We start from the raw sequence: 7,816 nt of genomic DNA on the forward strand, positions 1-7,816 counted from the left end.
AGAAAATAACAAACCAGTAACCACTTTGTTCTCCAGCCACCACACTTAAAACTCATTTAAAATCACTACCAGCATCTCAAAGCAATCAGCTGTGCACAGATCCTGCCGACTACACCACTGTGACGGGTTGGGTCACAGAGGCCTCCTTGGGACTGCCACCTGATGTGCTGATACTACCTTTGAGCCCATTTTCCCTGCCAGCTTGGGACTTCTGAGCCCTGTCTTATTGAGCCAGACGCGCTAGCCTGCTGCAAACACAGACCCAGGTCTGAACTACATCCCCCAAAGCTGCAGGCTTTAACTGAAAACTACTTAGCAGGCTCTCCAGCACCCAGATACCCAGTTCCCAATGGGGTCCAAACCCCAAATAAATTCATTTTACTCTGTATAAACCTTATACAGGGTAAGCTCATAAATTGTCTTCTGTCTATAACACTGATAGAGAGAGATGCACAGCTGTTTGCTCCCCTAGGTATTAGTCACTAATTCTGCGTTCAGTAATAAGCAAAAAGTGATTTTATTAAATATAACAAGTAAGATTTAAGTGGTTCTAATAATAACAGAACAAAGTAAGTTACCAATCAAAATAAAAAGAAAACATGCAAGTCTAAGCCTAATACAGTAAGAAACTGAATGCAGGTAAATCTCACCCTCAGAGATGTTCCAATAAGCTTCTTTCACAGACTAGACTCCTTCATAGTCTGGGTCCAGCAATCACTCACACCCCCATAGTTACTGTCCTTTGTTCCAGTTTCTTTCAGGCACCTCTTGAGGGTGGAGAGGCCATCTCTTAAGCCAGCTGAAGATAAAATGGAGGGGTTTCCAGGGCCTTTTATATTCTCTCTCTTGTGGGTGGAAACCCCTTTGTTCTTCTGTGCAAAGTCACAGCAACAAGATGGAGTTTGTAGCCACCAAGTAAGTCACATATCCATGAATGATTCAGCTTTTTGCAGGCTGACGCCATTGTTTACTTGTTAGTTTGAACGTTCCCAGGAAAGCTCAGATGTGGATTGGCATCTCCCAAAGTCCACTGTCAGTTAAATATTTTTTGATTGGGCACTTACTGAGAATAGTCCTTTCTCAAGAAGCTGACCAAATGCTTCACTGACGTTACTTAGAATCAAACACATTGAGATACAAATACATAGCCAATATTCCTAACTTCAAATACAAAAATGATGCACACAAACAGACAGCATAATCATAACCAGAAAACTACAACCTTTCCATAGACACACCACTTGACCTCCTCTGTACAAGAGCTGGTGCAACCATAGGACCCTGGTTGCAACAATGACCTATATGGCCACAATTCATGTCAATAACATCACAGTGGGCTTACTGCATCACCATAATATGGCATTTACATCAGTGAGAGACAAATTTAAGTGTAGACACAAGCACAACAAGCAAGGCGGCTTACATCAATCTGATTTTGGAGTGTAGTCCTGGCCAGAGGTGTCCACCTGAAACTAATTTTCCTTTAAACAGCTGGGGAAGCGCCTGGCTGGGGGCGCACAGGCTGGAGAGCAGCAGGAGTCAGGAAAGTTGGAGCCTGGGGAGGAGGTGGCTGCGTGCTTGGATGCCGCCCGCCGCCTCTGTTTCCCGCAGATCGCCGGAGCCCTCCAGCAGGGGCAGTGGCAGCTCACACACCGGGGAGCTGCAGAACCCGAGCATGGTGAGAGGGGAACCGGGGGGTGTGCCTGGCTGGGCTGCAGCCCAGTGCCCCCCCCCCCGGGGGGGCTCCTGCAGCGGATGCATGTATACACACATACATTTTTACTCAGCTGTAGCACATCTAAATTTTTCTGTACTTTATTTAACACATATTACTGGGCTATGTCCGTTTCAATGTTGATATATTAACCAATTTCCCTTGTTTCTCTGTTTATTCTCAGGCCAATATGCCACTGCTTTCTGCCTGGATCAAGGCAGATGTAGAGATAAGCCTGAGCCAGGGGCTTTGGATCTAGATTTCATTAACATTGGGAGGGTTGGATCTGATGTTTGAGCCAAGTCTGCTCTCCAGTTAAAAGCCATTTAATAGAGTCTTTAAGTTTTGATGGTTTTAATTCTCTGTTGTGAAGATGTGGAGAGTTTTGTGGACCTGATTCACCATTATCCTGAATCTTGTACATCCATTTACCCCCCTGACAATTTTTTACACGTATGTTTTTATAAGTTTTTCTGTGTTTTGTTCAGAGTTAAATTATAGCAAAGACGTATTTCACCCTGTTTTGCAAAAGGCTAAGTACACTAGTCAGTGGGCCAGATTGTGCACCATTTGAAAGCAACAAACACTCCCATATATATTACTGCATGTGGGACTCAGCTTTGTGGGAGCTGAAGGTACTCTGCCCCTCACACAACTGGCTTCACTGATAGAATTGAATGGAACTATTTACAGACTACAGTAGCCCACTTCCCCTTTCAGTTGTCTGTCTCTGAGGTACCAAGATTGGCTCACAAGGCCACAGGACTACACGTCCATAGTTCAGTGTGTAATCTACTACCTACACCTTACTAATGTACATTGTTCAGTGCAGTGACATCCAGTGGGGATGTCAGGTGACTGGTGACATATCAGTGTAAACAGGAAGAGCTCAGTTGCTAATGATGTAGTCAGACAAGCTTTTTCCAATACTACTTTTCCTTGGGGATCTCAACACTTTTTAAAATGGAAAAGTCAAAAACCAAAATTGCTTGCTCTAAACTTCCCCCTCTGAACAAACAGAAGAGCCAATTCATATATTTAGCTTCATTTTATTATACGTAAAATGTAACTCATAAAAACTGGTTTATTTTTGCATGAGATTACCTCAGTTACTCAATCTGTAGGTTCAAATATTTAAATTTTGTTGAAACTTCAACTTAGGTTGAGACTTTCTGATTCCAGGTGTATAATCTCTTTACTAGCAGCTTTAAAGGGAAACTACAGTGTAGTATAAAATATCCTAACCACAATCTGATTACAAAGAGGAAATCATTAACACGTCCTTTTGAACTGTATCAAATAGAAAGTCACCCTCATTATAGTCTGACAACATAGTTTCAGCTACAGAATAGAAACTCAGTATCAATGTATAATAAAGCAAGAGATTTTCAAATGTACACTTACACCTCTACCTCGATATAACGCTGTCCTCGGGAGCCAAAAAATTTTACTGTGTTATAGGTGAAACCGTGTTATATCGAACTTGCTGTGGAAGCCAGTAAATAATTAACAAGGTTTTGAAGAGATCTTAATGAATGTTAGTTAGCATGAGTTAGGCTAACTGTGACCCTGGTGACGTGAGGAAGCAAGATAATGTAAGACAGAGTGAATTGTGTGAAAGTTATTACGACCTTGCAATATGCAGTCTTGCAGTCTTGTTTTTCTAGTGAGATAGCAGAAAAGCTTATGTATAAACAAAATGTATTTGTTGCTTTTTACTGTCTCCATGATTGCTAGAAATTGTCTGTAACAAAGGTATAAAGGCTTGATGTAATTGTTTACCAGTTGAGAGACCTGTCCAGGACCCTGTGTCCTATGGCACTCTCTCCCTCCATGGTAATTACTGGAGAAATAATAAAGTATTTAATCTTGCTGCACCCAAACAAAAAGCGAGAACTAAGTTTTTCTTCGACAATTTGGGGGCTCGTCCGGGATGGCAACGCCCTCGGACCCACAGACGGCTACTACGGATCATTCCCCTTCGAACCCCATGGCGCCACGAGAGGTATGAGACCTTTTGAAATCTCTATTGGGGTATCGGAGGAGGACTGTCCCTGAGGACGTCTGTCTCTCTGTTGGGCTTACGCCATCTGAACTTATTGACTGTGCAGCAGGATCAGATGCAAAGTGGCATTGGGGAGAGGCCCCAATAAGGTTAGTTTATAGCAGTACTGGGAACTGCTGAGTTGGCCAAGGTAAATGCATAGGTAAATGCATAAGGTAATGCATAGGTAATGCATTAGAATGCACCGGTGCTGAGGGGTTTTTACCGCCTCAAGAGGGGTTGTCATACCGCCTCATGGTATTGGTCCGGACCAGGTAAAGATGCATCGTGGTTAAAAAAAAAAAAAAAAAAAAAAAGAAAAAGGAAGAAAAAGAGGCCTTGGTGTGTGTGTGTGTACACCAGTGTGAGTGGCTGTTACCGGGCTAGCCCGGTAACTAGTGGATCTTTAGGAGATCCGACCCACGGTGGGCTGACTCAGCCTGGCATAGTCCGGCGAGGAAGCTGCCTGGGTCTAGGAGTGTGTGAACCCATCTTCCCTCCCCTTTCCTTGTGAGTCTCTCCTGTGTGAGTGGAAAATGGGTAAGGGACTGTCTAAATATTCCACCTCACCCCCTAAGGGTACCCCAGCATATTACATGTACGTACATTATGGTCCTAAAACCTGCAGGTATTTAGTGAATTGGAATCTTCACACGCGTGAAAATCCATCTAAATAATGCCCATTAGAAGGTACCTTCAATCTAGATAAGATCATATATCTCAGTGGAGCTTTTAATCACAAAGAAAAACCTCTGACACAGTGTGAGCAATTTGTCTAGGAACGGGTTAATTTGAAATTCGGCTTAGCCCTGAGATAAAGGAGAAGTTGTTTTGTGTTCAAGGTCATGAATCAGTGCGGACTATGCTAAGTGCAAAGAAAACTGCTTTCAGCCCCAGCTGCTTGTGGAAAATAGAAACTGAGGCAAACCAAAGGCAGTACAAGTTACAGAATTGGAATTATATTTGCAAAGCTTAACTTCCCAGTGAGACATGTGTGAGTATTAAAGTGGTTTAAGGCTTGGGGCATTCATGTTTTTCCTGTGTGAGGTGGGAGCATTCCCAATACTCTCCATTGTTGCTTTATTATTTTTAATGAAGCTTTAAAATTTGCTTATATGCTCTGTCAGTCTGATCACCTGACATGAGGGATAAATTAGTAACAGGAATTTGTCACAGTTTGGTGAGCACTTAATAATGGGGGAGCCCTGCAGAATTTACACCATCTATCTGTTTTACCCTTGTTATTTTGTGTTTGCTTTGTTTGGTATTGTTGGTGTTATATGATAAGGATTGCATGATTAAAGGTGAGCTCTAATAGAATAAGAAAACGCTATTTGGTTTTGGTGCACTATTTAGCTTTGGCTCTGTTTTGTTTGACCGGTTACTGTTGTTTTTCTGCTCTGTTCATTTGGGCGTTAGGTGTGTGAGCGGAACTGAACTTCTCGTTCGTAATTCCTCAGGGTGGAAGCCATGTGTGCGATGAAGCTCTGAGGTTGTCCTGAGATTTTCCTGTCCCGCCCCCCTGTAACGGACAATGTAATAGAAGTGGAAAAATCTGGCTTAGACTGTAATTTTCTTTGCTCTCTGTGTAATTTTCTTTTCTGTTTAAGTGTCAGCAGACAAATGGGTGGGTCTCTGGGTAGACCCCCAAAGGGGTTTGGATTATGTGTTAAGTAAATGGCCATGTATTTTTGCCCAGGTGGCAAGCCTTACTGGGGAGGACTCGGGTAGTCTTGTGAGTAGAAATGTTTTGGGGACAAGACCAGAAGGGTGAGGGCTAGTTGTGAAGCCCACCCTCCTAGCTAAACTGGTAGTGCCTAGGATAGGGACGATTCAGCGAGAAAAGCAGGATCGGGCCCAGGCGGGCGGACAACGGACAGGGAGAGAATACAGGTTGGAAACTTTTGAATTTCAAATACTCAGAAGGACATTTGGACTGGTGATTTGAATTGGTAAAGTGGCTAAGAAATTATTAGATTGCAATCACTTGGCTATGTTTTGTTAAATCAGTTGAAGAATGTATACAGTGCTATGTACTGAAAATTTTATTAGGCTCTAAAGGCACTATAAGTGGTGCTGTTTCCTTCCAGTGTTTCTAAGCAGGAGTTAAAAATTAAAAAAAAAAAAAAAAAAGCAAGCCAGAAAGAATCTGTGTTACTGCAAATTAACTAACTGATAAGGTAGAGGCCGCTGAAACCCGGGCTGTCTGAGAAACACATACGAGAAATATGGGGTAATTCCTTTATTTTGCCTGAAATCAACAAGAGTATTTGTATGTTTTAAGTAATGATTGACTGCCCAGAAGGGGTAGACCTGTTTTGTCTTTCAGATAATCAAAGAAAACTAATGCCACCTGCACAGCATTCACCGTACCATGATTTACTGGCACAGTAAAAATTATGTTGTGTGTTCTATGTTCTGTCTTGTGGTGTTTGTCTTGTGGCCAGAATTGTTGTGTTTAATATTTTCATGGGATGGTCAGATTTGGAATCAAACAGAAGTATTGGATTGAAATGCAGATACTTGTTTTGTTCAACTTAGAATACAAAGTGTTTGGTTACATCAGAAAAATGTGATATACTAAAGTCTAATACATTTTCTTAAGTAAGAGAGAGAAACTACATTGGCCAAATCTTTTAATTTAGAGTGGTTATTAAAATTTGCATACTGCCAGTCTTTGGAAGCAAGGACATGAAAAGTTAACCCACTCCCCATATTGTACAAGGGATCCTTCTGGCTACCCCAGACTTTTAGCCAGAGGGCTGGGGATGGTGGATAGCTATTGGTCTAGAAGTTATATTAAGTGTACTTCTCAAAGTGGGTGTGCTTGTCCTGGCTTGTCCTTCCAAAGTTCTGTAATAAGGTTATTTTAGTGAAAGGGTATATGTGGCATACATTGAATGATAATACTTCTGTACTGTATAACAGTACTGTTTATGTGTTCATGGTATGAAAAAGGTGTATAATTGAAGAGTAAAAGTTTCCTTTGTAGGTTAAATGAAAAAAAAAAAAAGAGAGAATGACTAACATGCGCTGGCCCCAGTCAAGGACACCACTTGGCTGCCTACCAAGGGAAGGGGGGGGGAATGGTTGCTGCAGTTACACGAGATTGGTGTGCAGCGGCCAGCCCACTCTCCTCCTTGGGGACCTTTTGTAAATATTCAGATTGATTTTATTTATATGTCTAAATGTTGTGGTTATGAATATGTATTAGTTTTAGTTGATGTATTTACCACTTGGGTTGAAGCTTTTCCCTGCAGGACAGTAGATGTCTTTGCTTACAGATTTTGTACCACGTTTTGGCATCCCTGTGACTATCAACAGTGATCGTGGAACTCACTTTACTGGACAGATTGTAAAGGGGTTATGTGCAGTTTTGCAGATCCAACACAACCTTCACTGCCCTCATCATCCACAATCTGCTGGGACAGTGGAACGCCAGAACGGGACTTAAAAAAATAAACTGGCCAAGATTTGTGCTGAGACACACTTAAAGTGGCCAGATGCCCTTCCTTTGGCACTGATGTGTATGAGAGCCATTCCCAATCGAAAGACTGGACTCGGCCCTCATGAAATTTTGACAGGACACCCTATGCGACTACCAACTGCATCCCCACTAACCCCAGCTCAGATGGACATTCATTTGCTGGATAACATAATGCTTAAGTATTGTCAGGCACTAATGAAATGTGTTAAGTCTTTTTTTATACACAGGTGATGGAAGCACTACCGAAGGATCCTGTGCAACCTTGCCACTCGTTAGAACCAGGAGCCTGGGTCTACATACAGATCCATCAACGCACGACTGCCTTGGCTCCATGCTGGAAAGGCCCTTTCCAAGTCCTGCTGCCTACCGACACCGCTGTGAAGTGCCACAGACTGATTGCTTGGACCCAGGGTTCTCACTGCACAAAGACCCCTCCACATCAGAAGAATTTTTCTACTGATAATTCGCCTATTCCTTTTTCTAGTTTTACTGTGCTTCTGGACAGCAGGAAGAAGGACAAGGTGACGTACTAGCAACCTCTCCCTTGTCCACTGACAAACTACTGTGCCTT

This window comes from Mauremys mutica, chromosome 4 (genome assembly GCF_020497125.1).
Source record: "Mauremys mutica isolate MM-2020 ecotype Southern chromosome 4, ASM2049712v1, whole genome shotgun sequence".
NCBI classification, from domain to species: domain Eukaryota; kingdom Metazoa; phylum Chordata; order Testudines; family Geoemydidae; genus Mauremys; species Mauremys mutica.